The following is a 15,739-nucleotide window of genomic DNA, read 5'->3' on the forward strand; positions in this document are numbered from 1 at the left end:
TGGCCCCGCGCTTGGGCCGGGGGCGCCCGCCTCAGCTCCCGGATCCGGGCTGGGCTTCAGTTGTGCAGAGTCCGCTGGCCCCGAGGCTGAGGGGGCTGGGTCTGCACGGGTTCGCGGGCCGAGGGGAGGTTTGCATCCGTCCTCCGACGAATGTGCTGCCCTGCAGCTGGCGGCTTGCACCCGCTGCCTCCCCCGCCCAGCGGTGGGGCCCAGATCTCCCACCCCCGGAGTATTGTGCCGCCCGAGATCAAATGCATCTCGTGTGCAGCCTCCCCACACTCTCCCCGGGGGGCAATGCCGACCTTTCTCCACCCCCCTCCGCCTCCCCTCCAATCCAGCTCTGCTGAAGACTCCTAGATGGGAGACACTGGAGGCAGTGACACCCCTGTTCCCTGGGCGCATAACGTGTTCATTGTCGAAGGATGTCTCCCGTAGAAAAGCTCACCGCCCTGCCTCACCCTCCAAGTCTGCCTTAACAATTTAAGATCCCATATGCTCTTCTTTGAAGAGGGCCAATCTCTGATCACATCTAGTTCATCCCTCCCCCACCACACACACACACACGCGCGCACACACACTTCCTGATTGCTGAGCAGCCACTGTCATCGCGATCCATTGTCAGGAATGGCTTGTCCCAGTCACAGGAATGTGCTTTTGCCTTCGGAGAAGGGTGCTTGCCACACCATGTTCTCGGGATGTGCCTCCCTGAGCCTGTCTTTGATTGTCCCCCTGCTCAAGCAGCGTTATTGCAGTGTTTCCCTTCTGTGCGTCTCCAGTGGACCCTCAGGAATAGCCTGAGTGATGCTTTTGCCCGGTTATTTACACACCTATGGTGTAGGGGACATTTCTTCTTTGGCTGTAATGTTTAACATCTATCCTCAAGGAGTAGTAAATAAATAAGGCAATATTTTGGGGAGATTGTGTCTGCCCCCCGCCCCAAGATGGTCAGGCCGGTATTGTTCTGGAAATGGCCACAAGCACACACATGCTTTGTTGACAACATGTGTGTGCCTAGGGAGTGCAGAGCTGCTGTGGCTGGCGTGTGTGAGTGTGTATGTGTGTGTGCGCAGAATGCAGGTGATGTTCCCATGGGAAGCTGAGCGGAGAGTGGCGAGCTGCACTGTGATCCCGGGAGCCGGCAGGCAAAGCTTGGTTGTTGGCATCAGGACTGTGCACATGTGTTTAGCTAGAGCCAGTGGTTCTCAACCTGTGGGTCGCGACCCCTTTGGTGGTGGAACGACCCTTTCACAGGGGTCGCCTAGGACCATCCTGCATATCAGATATTTATATTACGATTCATAACAGTAGCAACATGACAGTTATGAAGTAGCAACGAAAATAATGTTATGGTTGGGTCACAACACGAGGAACTGTATTGAAAGGGCCAGAAGGTTGAGAACCACTGGTAGACGCTGCCGTTGGTATAATTTTGTTTACAATGTTCACTGCTGAGTTTCAGTGTATCTGGAAATGCCTACTTCGGGGGTTCTTAACCTTTCTTTGAGGTCACTGAAGCCTTTTTGGGTGCTCTTGGTGAAATAGACATGGTTTTGTGTGTAATTACAGTCATCTTGAAGCTGGTTTTGGGACCTCAGGATAAGATCTGTATTATGAAAAAGTGAAAGGAACTTAAGTTTTGCGTGGGGGGGGAGGATTTGTTTTTGTTTTTCTTAAGGCTTGACATTACTTTGCTCCTGAGCAATAAGCAACCAAGCAGATTGTACCTGTATTCTTCCTTGTGTTTTGTTATTTTTATTACCGTGAGTTAGGTATTTGTAAGGTATCACTTCCCTGTCTTCCTATAAAAAGCAAGTATGTGAGAGTTTCACAAAGGTAAAACTGGAGCCAAAATAATTTGTCTACATTTGACCACTTGGTAATGTATGTTCCTTGCACTGTATTCTAATTTCAGCCGCAAAGTCAGTGATCTGTTTCATGATGCCTGTCCAGAACCTTTATTTGTTGTTGAGGTTGACCTGATCTCTTACAAGACTTTATCGTTCCTGTAGTAGAGCACCTGCTCCATGAGGAAGGTTTTTTTCAACTTTATTAAATATTATTGCATATCTTTATTCCGGGTGACAAGTTGCCATCAAAAGCATCCATTTTTAAATTTTGTTACAATGGAAGGATTTTAATTGTAGTTAGGGAGTTTAATCTCCATCTTTTAAAATCTAGAACCGGGATGAACATTGCACCAGCCTGTCAATAAGCAGGGGGCAGCCGTCAGCTAGTCTTCTTTAAATCACATTTTGATCATATTTCATTCCAGCTTCATGAAAGTGTCGTGATGGGCAGTGACATTAACGAAGCACAGTCTCCAGCTCTCCGGGAGCTTCCAATTCTGAAAGTATTTTTCACTTAAAGAATCCTTGAGACCTTAAATTTTTTTTGCATTTTGGGGGTTTGAGAGGCTAGGGCAGTGGTCGGCAAACTCATTAGTCAACAGAGCCAAATATCAACAGTACAATGATTTAAATTTCTTTTGAGAGCCAAATTTTTTAAACTATGTAGGCAGGTACATTGTTATCAACTTAATTAGGGTACTGTATTATCAGCTTTGGGGAAAGGCAAGGGAGCCTTGGAATCTTGCATAGAACCTGTTCCCCATAGCTGAAGAGTAGCATTTCTTCCAATAAATTATGTAGTGTACCCTCAGAAGTTTGGAAGAATGCTGAGATTGCAAATATCACATTTTTTATTGTCTAATAAACATGCTTGAAGTGGTTTATATTACAGGTTATGTTTTTTGTCCGTGTCATGCCTGAAATTTTACTGTCGGAAATTATTTGCCTGTCCTGAACCCAAACCATTTCAAAGTTGCAAATATTAGTGTGTCACTTTGCTTGGTCAGCATAGTATAGTGACAGGTCATTAAAATCTTGGGGCAGGGTGCTTCCTTGGTTTTTAATATTGCAGAACCTCTTCTGACCAGTCACTTACCTAGTTAAACACCCACATGCCACAGAGCAACTGATCATAGAGCACATACAGCTGTGAGAACAGCACGCTCTCTGCCAGATTCAGGGCTTGGAAGCTGGAAAACAATTGCATGGCAGTGAAACACCAGGAGTAGTGGTGCCAGCAGCTCCCTCATGAATGCAAACCGCCCGCTGTAGTTTCTTCAACACTCTCCTTCGACACCCTCCCCGTAGGAGGTCTCAGATCAGCAGCTCCTACTCGAGGGAGACAGCACCTACTTTCTGCAACTGTGGCCTCAAGATCTGATTCGTGACGCCCAGAGCTGTTTTCATTTCTGCTCTCAGTATGGGGAGCCACCTGGTAGTGTGGTAAGAAAATACTTTTCCAGTCTGTAGAGAAGAAGTTGATTAGTAATGCCCCTGATGTGATTTTGTCCTTGCTTGTCTGAAGCCCATTGAAGTGAGTTGTAAAAGCAAACTGTTTTTAAAAAGCCCTTTTCTAAAGGGTTTTAGATAATTTGACCAAAAATACTCTCGAGTTTCATTTCCCTTGTTCTAAAAAGTCAGTTGAGAGACAGCCAACAGCACAGTTTACAAGGCCCGTGGATTCTCTTGCATTTTGAACCGTCGCCTTTGGAACTAGTTATCCTCAAGGAGGTGACTGCATTTCCTTGCTGGGAACTCTTGGGTCTTGTGCTTCGGTTTGAGGTGTGATATTTTTCTCAGCTGTTTGCCCTCGTTGTCCAAGAGTTAGCACGTGACTCTACTCTGATAGAGGTGCACTGGTTCTGCAGTGAGTGACTCCAGCAGCTAGGGTAGCTGGAGGGGGAGCAGGGAGGTGCTTCTTTGGAGCCAGGCAGAACTGGGTTTGAGTCCCAGCTCCACCACTTACTGGCTTCATGGCCTTGGGCAAGTCACCCTGACCTCGCTGGTCTCAGTTTCCTCATCAGCAGATTGGAATTTGCTGTGAGGATTGGAGCTAATACATGAAACCTCTCGCACAGTTCCTAGCACTAGCATTGAGGGAGTATTAAGGACTCAGTAAATGGTAAGGCACCGTTGATGTGGAGTGTAACTACAGATTGTTTTGGCTTCCAAGATGTAGAAGTCTGGTGCTGCAATCTGCATACTTTCATTTGTGCAGATTTGGGATGAAAAAATTGCAAATATTTGTCTTGGAGCGTACCTCAGTCTTGCAGGTGCAGCGTGCGTATTGGAACGTTGATATGTTGCTGTATGGCTGGCTGAACTTGGTAGAGACAATAAAACTTGGCTCCCAGTTCTAGTGTTCCCCACAGGCTGTGCTCGTTTCAAGCCTATTCAAGCTACTATGGTAAAAGGGGTGTTTTAAGACATTAATGTCTCTCAATGAGTTCTGTGTCCACAGCTGAATCATGTGCAAAGCCTTGTGTAAATTTTCTTGGTTAATGAAAGCCAGAGTGCTTGCTAGAATCAGTGACGACATCAGATGCTTGTTTTAGTTAATCTGTTTGTTTAGATAGCAGGTATCTTTGATTTTTACAAGCATTTATGAACATTTTCTCTTAAAGATTCCTCTTGCTCTTCCCAGGTTCAGTTGTGAACTGTTATTAGAGCTAGCTAGAGGTTTGAGTGCCTTCGGCATTTTTGCTTCGGTGGGAGAAGGAAACAAAGGTAAGGGCCCTTTACCTATCAGATTGGACCAACTCTCCACTTCAGGCCCGTTCCTACGGATGGTGTGTAGTTCCCAGCCTTGTTTTTAACCAAAAAGGGAGTTTTATGGCAAACTATGACTTTTTTAAAAAACAATTTAAGAGATTGATTACTTTGAAAAGTAGATTCAGGGCATGATTAGAGTTTATTCAGTGCATAGAGCTTTTAAAATAGGATTTCTTAGTCGGTCACTTTTGTAGGATGTTATGGTGATAAGTCTGTGAGCCCACAAGTTACCTAGAGACCTTTCACATAAGGTAGACACATCAGGATTACCTCAAGGGAGTCTGCTAATCTTTATTTTCATTTATTTTTGAGCCAGCTCTAGGGGCTTGCCCATCAGTGGAATCAGTCACTGGTATTGGATTGCTGATAAAGACGGATTGGCAAGCAATGATCTTAGCCTCGCTCACCTTGATTTTGCAGAACACTTGAAAAAACTTAATCTTGGCCAGAATGTTTAATAATAACACTTATGCTATGTGAACCCAGACTGACTAAACAAATACAATTTAGATGATTGAGTTATGTATTTTTTTTCTCAATTATAATACTTTTTTTTTAGTTAATCCTTACCTGAAGATATTTTTCCATTGATTTTTAGAGAGTGTAGAAGTGAGGAGGAGAGACACAAAGAACTATCGATGTAAGAGAGACACACCAATTGCTGTCTCCCTCACGTATCTGACCAGGGCCTGGGATCAAGCCTGCAACTGCGGTACATGCCCTTGACTGGAATCGAACCCGGACCCTTCAGTCTGTGGGTGGACGCTCTATGCACTGAGCCAAACCAGCTAGGGCTATACTATATTTTTTAAGTAAACTTTTTCTTGGGAAGGAGGGGTGCTATTTTTTTAACTTGTTTTTTCTGGTTTACCTAGAGTAAAATGGCCTAGTAGATAACTAAATGCTTCTGTCAGTTTCTAGATAAACCAGTCAGTGTGTGGTGAGAAGGGATTGTTGGAAGAGAACAAATAGGGATGATGCAAAGAATGACTGTAGCTGAATTTTTTGGTCTTTATTATGCATTGTGGCATCAGAGGGTTATGACTCTTACCTGGATTTCACAGAGTATCAGCATTGGGTAGCTCTGTTTGTCTTTAATGCTAGGGAAGAATATAGTCTTTATTATATTTATACTTTTCAGCTTTAAATATTTTATTCCATTTGGGGGATTCAATGGGACATGACTTCTTAAGTCACTTTGTTACTTATAAAATGAGATTTATAACTAGATCCTTATGAATTGTTTTCACCCTTTTGAATGTGTCATTTTAATATATCTAGAGTAATATCAGTGGCCTGTGAACATTGAAACACATAGTAAAGTGTGTTTGTTTGAGGAGGTGGCAAGTAGAGTGTTGGTGATCTCAATTATATGGACAAATCTGTATTCTTTTCAGTTCCTCTTAAGACTGTCACCCCACTGCCCAGGGACTTTCCTGTGTTCGTGTGCTATTAGAGAGCCTACAATTTTCTCTTCCTTCCTTCTCTCCTTCCTTCCCTCCTCCCTTCCTTTTTTTTTTCTTTTCTTCCTTCCTTTGTTCCTTCCTCCCTCCGCATGTAAAATCAGTTAAATTAACTCAGCAAAAGTTTAGAAAAAACTAAATGCCCATCAGTGTAGAATTGGTTAAATAAATTAGAGTATATTCATGAAATAGAACAGGTTTTATATAGCTGCAAAAAGAATGAAGAAACTATATATTGCTGTAGAAATCTTTAAGCTGTATTGTTAATGAAAATAACAAGGCATATAACAGTGCATAGAATGTGTTACTGATTGTAAAAAAGTTGGGTGGGGATTTGCCTACATATTACAGAATAACTCTAAGAAACAAATAATCTGTTTATCAGAAACTTGTATTGGTTGTCAGTTGGGAGTGAATTGGATGACTGAGGCAACTGGTTTGGAGGGAGATGCTTTGCTGTATTTTTTTTAAGTAAAATTTTAATTAAAGTAGACAGTAACATAGAAAAGTAGGGAATTCATAGGTATATACAGAAGAATCATAGAATCTTCTGTATAGTCAGCAGATTACATAGGTTATTTATAGAACCAGAAGCAGCCTCTCCTGTCCCTCCCAGTGACTGCTCTCCCAAAGGTTGCCCCTATTCTGAGTTCTATCATCATAGGTTAGTTTTGCTTGTTTTTGAGCTTCTTATAAGTGGAATACAATACGTACTCATTTGTACTATGTATGTACTGAAGGAAGGAAATGAGAATAGCCTACGCATATTGTATATAACAATAGTTTATTCTCATGTAATACTCCATTATATGCTAGCTATAATAATAAAAGGGTAATATGCTAATTAGACCAGACATCCTTCTGGATGAAGCGGGTTGATTTCAGAAAGGAAGGGAGAAGGAGAGAGAGATAGAAACATCAACGATGAGAGAGATGAATTTCATGCATCGGGCCTCTAGTATATTATCATTTATTTGTTCATACTACCATTCATGAACATTCAGATTGTTTCTGGTTTTGGCTAGCATGGGTAATGATGCTCAATTTACTACATGTTCTTCTGTTCTTAAGACTTTTGATTCATGTGAATGTATACCTATTAAATATATATGTATATATTTTTAATCCTCACCTGAGGATATTTTTTCCATTGATTTTTTTAGAGTGGAAGGGAGGGGGAGAAACATCGATGTGAGATACATCGACTGGTTTCCTCCTACATGCCCCCAACTGGTACGGGCCCTTGACAGGACTCGAACCCGGGACCCTTCAGCCCACAGGCCAATGCTCTATCCACTGAGTCAAACCAGCTAGGGCTATTTTTTTTCAAGTGCCCCCTCCCTAGCCAAGTATCTCAGTCAGTTGGAGCGTCTTCCTCTACACCAAAAAGTTGTCTGTTCAATTCCTGGTCAGGACACATACCTAGGTTGCAGTTCAGTCTCTGTCCAGGCACGTGTGGGAGGCAGCCAATCAATGTCTCTCTCTCACATCTATGTTTCTCTCTCTCTCTCACACCATCCCACTCTCTAAACATCAGTTAACATGTCCTCAGATGAAGATTTTAAAAAATAAAAGTGTCCCCTAATTGATCCATAGGAAAATTGTAATGTCCTATTTAAAATTAAATATTAAGATATTTAGAGGGGCAAAATAATTTCAAGCCATTTCTTTTTACATTCTCAAAGACCTGGCTTGTATTTTCACAATATTAAGAGAGTTCCCAAGCCAAACTTGGGAGAAAACTCTGTATTCTTTTATCCTTAAAGGAGTGAAGTATGATGGGAAAATGTCTTAAAAATAATAACAGCTCTTGCAGGATTTGTTTTTGTAACTGCTAAATATTTATTTTACTGTTTCATTTCATAATATTGAAGTCACAATCCTTTGTGAATTGCTAATTATTAAAAATATTTTTACTTAATGTAATTTTAATAACTGCCAAATATTTAAACTCTTTGGAAACCCAGGGTTTTAAACAGCAACATGAAAAACTTAAGTATAGGTAACCTAGTTTTGAATATTTAGAAATTAGGTAGACCTATCAGTGCGTCGGTGGTGGCATATAATTATATGTACACTGCACTTTAAAAACTGCTGAGGCCTCATCATTTCTATTAAAGACTGCATTTGATCAGATTTTTTGCTTTAATTGCAATAATGCCATTTCCTCTTCTTTTTGCCCAAACATGGGAATAATAATTAAAGTATAAACATGTAAAGCCATGGTTCTCATCCAAAGCCAGTTTTGCCTCCAGGGGACATTTGACAACGTTTGGACACATCTTTGTCACGAGTGGGTCCAGGCGTGTGCTATTGGCATCTAGTGGGCAGAGGCCAGCTATGTTGTTAAATATTCTAGCAAAGAATTCTCTGGTCTAAAATGTCAACTGTGCTGAGGTTGAGAAACCCTTCTGTGAAGCAGCTAATTAAACTGATGCTATTAGGCAGGTAGGATTTGAGCACTTCGTTAAACTTAGCTTATGAAACTCACATTTAGTTTATCTAGTCTAGAGAAGAAAATAAGCTAGATAATTTTCTAAATAATAATAGAGTTTTAAATATGAAGACTGATCTTAATATAAGTTTTAGTGGACAAGTCATCTTTTTCTTAATAGGCTATTTATAGTTTCTTAGTGGGTAAAGCCAGATTATCTTAGAATATAGCTGTTATCTAAAAGGTTATTCACAAAGAGAAAAAGAATAATCTTTATATATACTACACAGCAAAAACTTTTAGGGGTATAGGTTTTTTCAAAAGCAGATACATTTTTACTTTTATAGCTGTTTGACATGAAATATTTTTAAAGTTCACATCATATGGTAACCTTAAAAACACTTAATATTGCTAAGTGCGAAGATGTTTAACTTAAATTTGGAAAATACATACATAGTAGAAAAAGATCTAATTTCAAATGGCAATTTCTGTTTCGTTCGGGTAAAGAATATATATACATTTCTGCATTTATTCTAACTTGTCTGATATTATCACAAAATCCAAAAGATAGTCTGTTCTGCCTTCCAGTCTCTCCTCAACCTTTTCGTCACCTCAAATTGAAAGTTAGGTTTTTTCTTTTCTTTAAAGATGATTTATGTCTTTTGGGCCAGGTGGTACACTGAGTGCTGAAAGACATGTCCACAAACACCAACTGTTGCAGGCTTGGACAGTTCCAGATCTAGAACTGTTTCATAATTATATATCGAATCCATATGAAATAACTTGATTTACAGCTACAGTTTGTCCTTTGGAACTAAACATAATAATACAGTGATGGTCTGTATCATATCTATAAGTTAAAATTACATAGGTAATATTGTAGTTAACAATCTATAGTCTAATGTCAGTGTTTTATAATATAGCTATATCTTAGCTTTCTAGGATTATAGTTTACAATAAACTCTACTTCAATAAACTTGACTATCTGCTCATAGATTATTTGCAGTCATATGTATGTACCATATATAATGTATCTGGATCTCTGTATTTATTTAAAGTTACCTTTGACATTGATATCTTTGAAAGTTATCTTTTGACGTTTACAGACAGTTCTGCCCAAGGCCATCTTAGGGCAGCGTGGAAAACTTGCAGAAACATGATTTATGACATGGATGAGTGTAGCTCTGCCCATGCAGTTACAAGTCCCTGTCGCCAGGAGCATGTAGGAAATAGCCACCTTTCGTTTACTAGGAAATTAACTTGTCTGTTAATTGAAAGTAATAGTCAGGAGTATGCTTTGCCAGATGGTTTCTCTGTCTGTAATGTCTTGCTCTGAAAGAATGTAAGTATTAAGTGATTCTTGAAGAAGAAAAAGGTGCTGGCCTTGAAGCAAAATACCATTATAGGTAGGTTAGTACTTGGGTGTCCTTTACTCTGCATTTGCTAATGCAAAGAATTCCTTCTGAAACCTAAACTCACTGTATTAATTTGAACCATTCCTTGAAACAGTTTAGGGAGAGGAGAACGAAATTGGCAACACCAAGTAGATATGAATTTTTAAAAATCACTTTTCTCCCAGCTTCAGTGGTGTTTCTTCCATTAGCATACCACATTTTTCTTAGAAAAAAATTCTCTGATGCATTCTAGGAAAAGAAAAATAGTGGTCAAGAAAAGCTTCAAGGAGATGCATTTGAGCTAGATGTTGAAAGATGGCTAGGATTTTACCATGGGTAGTGGGGTGTTCTAGGCAGAAGGAAAGAATGGCATAATCAAAGGGGCTAGTGGTGGAGAAAGTTCAAGGTGCATTTGAGAAATAGCATGAGGATGTTGGTGGGAGAGGAGGACTTTGGGAGCAAGGACTGAAAAGTCAGTTGGGCTCAGATGGTGCAGGGTTTGTCATGCTTTGCTAGCAGTTTGTACTTTATTCCAAGGCTGTAGAAACCAATAAAGAGTTTGTAGCTAGGGCGTTACATGATCCAAATTCTTTAGGAAAATAGTTTAACAGCAGTCGCCAACCGGTGGTCCGCAGACCACTGGTGGTCCGCGAGGCCCGAAAGGTTGGCAATTGCTGGTTTAGAAGATCTCACACGTAATAGATGATCAATAAATGTGTTGAGCGCTGGCCAGTGGCTCAGTGGTTAGAGCATCTGCCCTCAATTGCAAACCAGGGGATTGTGGGTTCGAATCCCAGTCAAGGGCACGTACCTGGCTTCCAGGTTTGATCCCCAAGCCCCGATCAGGGTGCGATCAGGAAGCAACCAGTCGGTGTCTCTCTCTTTCTCAACACCTCTCTAAATAAATAAATAAATAAGTTGACATTTATAAAAGTCTAATGATATTTTGAGGTTTAGTGTACATTTTAAGTGTTTTCATGCTTGGTTACATTATGTTTGTACTTTTTAAAATTTTTCTTTCATCCACACTTGCATCTAAATGATCTTAAATGTGAATTTGAATGGGTTTGATGAATTCATTCATTTTTTCAAGTTTAGGATTAGTGGTTTTGTTTATTACAGAAATTATTGATGTTCATTGTAGGCACATTAGAAAATCTAGATAGTCTTCCTTACCCTCCCCGGCCCCCCCTCAGCGTCATCTGTTCTCTGGCTGGGTTTCATTTTAAGGAAGAAAAGGGAATTGTGACCATATACTGAGCTGGCTTTTGCTCTCAAGGTCCCTGTGACTCACCTTTCAGTCAGTGGGCCTTAATTTCCTCCCTTTATGGAAGAGACAAATACTTATTTGACAGGAACTTTGTGATGCTTAGATAAATGTAGTATTTTGTTTCTGTTGGTCTTTTTTGTCGGAGAGGAGCTGGGAGGGACGGAGTGATTACTTGAACAATGTTTCTATGGTCAAAACTATCTGTGGTTTTTCTATCCACATTTCTTAAAGACGTTGCCAAAGTGCTGATAGAAAAAGTGTAGCCCGGCCAGCGTGGCTCAGTGGTTGATTGTCAACCTATGAACCAGGAGGTCACGGTTTGATTCCTGGTCAGGGCACATGCCCAGGTTGTGGGCTGGAACCCCAGTGTGGGATGTGCAGTAGGCAGCCAATCGATGATTCTCTCTTATCCTTGATGTTTCTATCTCTCTCTCCCTCTCCCTTCCTTTCTGAAATCAAGAAAAAGTGTGAAAATTCTTTGACTTTGGTAAGGGAAGTACATTTAAAGATATTACAATAAAAACCCACATTCCTAATTAAAATCTTTTCTTCGACATACATAGATGAAGGGAAATTAGACTTAGTCATACATTCCCAGGCTACTGACTGGTCTGGGAAATCTGTTTGGTCATGTTGGCTTGGTTATCTTGACCACTCAGTGGATTTGGGCAATGACAGAAATTATTTACAAAACAAAATAACAAGCAAGCAAACTAATATTTATTCAGGATTTTTTACTGTTTATAGCATATATGTTGTGAAGAGCTGTGTTGTTGTTTCTTTTAGATTAAGAAAAGCATTGTAAAAGGCACCCAAATTGAAAAGAGGTAAAACTGTCATTATTTGCAGATGACATGATACTGTATATAGAGTACCCTAAAGATTCCCCCAAAACACTAGAACTGTTTATAAATAAATTCAATGAATTAGCAAGATACAAAATAAATTTCTAGAAATCAGTTACATTTTTATACACCAATAATGAACTATCAGAAAGGGAAACTAATTCCATTTAAAATTGCATTAAAAAATACCTTGGAATAAATTTACTCAAGGATGTGTAAAAGACCTATACTCAGAAAATCATAAGACATTGAAGAAGATACAAATAAATGGAAGCATATACTGTATTCATGGATAGGGAGAATTAACATAATTAAAATGTTCATACTACACAAAGCAATATATAGATTGAATGCGATTTTTTTCAAGATACCAAAGGCATATTTTACAGAACTAGAACAAATGTTCCAAAAATTTATATGGAACCACAAAAAACACTGGATAGCCACAGCAATCTTGAAAAAGAAGAACAAAGTTGGAGGAATCACGCTACCTGATATCAAACTATACCACAAGGCCATAGTAATCAAAACAGCATGGTACTGGCATGAAAACAGACATACAAATCAATGGAACAGAATAGAGGCCAGGAATAAGCTCACATTTTTATGGTCAGTTAATATTTGACAAAGGCAAGAACATGCAGTGGAGTAAACATAATCTGTTCAATAAGTGGCATTGAGAAAATGGGACAGATATATGCAAAAAAAAAAAAGAAATTAGACCACTTTCTTACACCACGCACAAGAATAAACTCAAAATGGGTTACAGACTTAAATGTAAGACTCAAAACTATAAAAATCGTAGGAAAAAACATAGGCAGTAAAATCTCAGACATTGCTTATAGCAATCTTTTTTCTGATATGTCTTCTCAGGCAAGGGAAACACAAATGGGACTACATCAAACTAAAAAGTTTTTGCACAACAAAAAAACAACAACAAAATGAAAACCCACAGAATGGGAGAACATATTCACTAATGAGACATCTGAAAAGGGGTTAATATCTAAAATTTATAAAGAATTAGTATAACTCAACACGTAAAAAACAATCCAATTAAAAAATGGGTAAAGGGCCTGAAAAGACACTTTTCCATAGAGGACATGCAGATGGCCAATAGACATAAGAAAAGATGCTCTACTTCACCAATCAGAGAAATACAAATTACAGCCACAATGAGATGGCACCTCACACCTGCCAGAATGGCTATCGGCGATGAGTCAGCAAACAAGTGTTGCCAAGGATGCGTAGAAAAGGGAACCCTCGTGCACTGTCAGTGGGACTACAGATTGGTGCAGCCACTTTGGGAAACAGTGTGGAGTGTCTCAAAGAATTAAAAATGGAACTGCCTTATGACCCAGCAATTCCACTTCCGGAAATATATCTGAAGAAACCTGAGACATTGATTCGAAGGGATATATGTTCATCGCAACATTATTTACAATAGCCAAGATTCTAAGGCAGCCCAGATGCCCATACAGATGATGTGTTACAGAATTGTACATCTGAAATCTATATAATTTTATTAGCCAGTGTCACCCCAATAAATTCAATAAAATTTTTAAAAAGAATTATATAGGACTTCCTCCTTGGCTCCCTTCTTCCCCGCACTCCCCCTCTCTCCCGCCTTCCTGGCCTCCCCCTCCCAGCCGCCCACCCCTCTCCCTCTTCCCCGTCCCATTCCCAGCACTAAAAAAAGAGGGGCATTATATAAAATTTACCTCCCCATGTAAATGTTTTCTCCACCTACTCACTTGTCTGCAAGCCAGGAGTCTGTTCACTTCCCTTGGGCTCGATGCCTTTGCTGTTCATAGGCTCATTTTTGGGGCATTCCGGTGCGGGTAAAAAATGTCTAAAGTGTGTATTGTTACCCTCAAAGTAACTTCTCTGGAGTTTATGAGGAGGTAGTGTTTTGCCTCAGGTTGTTCATTCAGAAATACGGGGGTTTGGTATTTTTGTCTTACTGAAATAAGCGCTGTCGTTCACAGTTCAATACAGAGAACCATAATCTGGAAAAGGGTAATTTAGAATTCTATGTGGAAAAAATGGCATATTTGGACATCAGCTTCACCTGCTCACGTTAATTACGGACACATTGTTATGCCGGAGAACAAATAGCCAAAATGATTTTATGTGACACTGAGGGGTTCTCTCCTCACAGGCAGAGTGTTACATGGCCACATGTCCTTCCGCTTTTTTTCTCTTAAAAAAATGTTTTTATTGATTTTAGAAAGAGAGGGAGAGGGAGAGTGATAGAAACATCGATGAGAGAAAAACATTGATTGGCTGCCTCCTGCATGCCTTTAGTTTAGCTTTGAGCTAATATTTTAGTGTGATGTCACAGTAACTAACAGATGCTGTCCATATGATACGTGTGCGTGTGTGTGTGTGTGTGTGTGTTCATAAGGACTGTGCTTTTCTTTCATTAAACTGAAGAGCTGAGGTGTGCTGTAGCATGAAGACGTATTGATTTTTCCCCTTTGCTTTACCTGTTACCTGCCATTTAATGAAAAAATCTTGCTCGAAAGTTGCAGATCCCTTGAGGGCAACAAACACAAGACTCAAAATGAAACTGGGTTTCTGAAACATGCCGTTTGTATCAGAAGCTGTTTTGGTCTTGACTTTGAAATTATCCCCTTTTCTTTGAAGTGGTCATATTTTGGAGTGGTTTTAAATTTTAGCGTTTCCTGAAGTGAACATGAACATATTTTAATATTTTCTAATGTGGTGGTTATACACGAGTTTATAGAAAGCTTTATCTCCCAAAACCTATTTATCTCTTTAAAACCTATTTCTTCAGTAAGACCAAAGGGAAACAGTACTTCAGGTTTGAGAACATATGGGTGACGGAAAGTGTTTTGGGAAGGTATTCCAAATGGTTTTAGGTAGCTATGTTATAAATGTCCTTGTCTTTTAAAGTATCTGGGCTTTTGTGGTTTAGTACTTTGAGTTTGTGTTTTTATATTAGAATCATCTTTTCGTATAACGAAGAGAAAATTAGGCATTTTTCATTTACTATTGCTATCTTTTGTTATGTAACTTTTTTCTTGTGGTTGATATGTTCTGAAATGTGGAGCTTAAGCTTGTGGCTTTATCAAATAGGAATGGGAATTTAAATTGTCGAAATCATCTTTGATCGTTTTCTTTCTTTATCCTTTACATCTAATGAGCAGATGTTGTTGACAACCCCCCCCCCGCCCCTTTTTGGCTCTCTGCCACCTTTGGTGATGCCTGTGTTCCTCAGCCCCCTGGTTTCTGTCCCGACGCTTTACATTATAACTGAATCCCCTGTAAGATGCCTTGGGCTAGGTTGTGTCTTCATCACCCCTGGATATATTGCACTTATTCACGGTGAAGCTTTCCTCTCGTAGCCTTCTCCTCAACCTGTCTTTTAATTTCCTCTCTGCCTTTTCAGATCCCCCCCACCCCTCAGCACCTAGGTCACATCTCATGCTCTGCACAGGACCTTCCACAGCCCATCCATTCTACATCTTTCTTGTCCTTTTAAATAATTATATGGCACCTTTAAAAAAAATACTATTTCTTGCCCGGGCCAGTGTTGTTAAGTGGTTAGAGTGTCGGCCTGCACACTGAAGGGTTACAGGTTCGATCCCCAGCCCTGGTCCGGGTGAGTGCAGGAGGCAACCGATTGATGTCTCTCTCACAACAATGTTTCTCTCTCTCTCTCTCTCTCTCTCTCTCTCTCTCTCTCTCTAT

This window comes from Myotis davidii, unplaced genomic scaffold, assembly GCF_000327345.1.
Source record: "Myotis davidii unplaced genomic scaffold, ASM32734v1 scaffold327, whole genome shotgun sequence".
Classification (NCBI taxonomy): Eukaryota; Metazoa; Chordata; class Mammalia; order Chiroptera; family Vespertilionidae; genus Myotis; species Myotis davidii.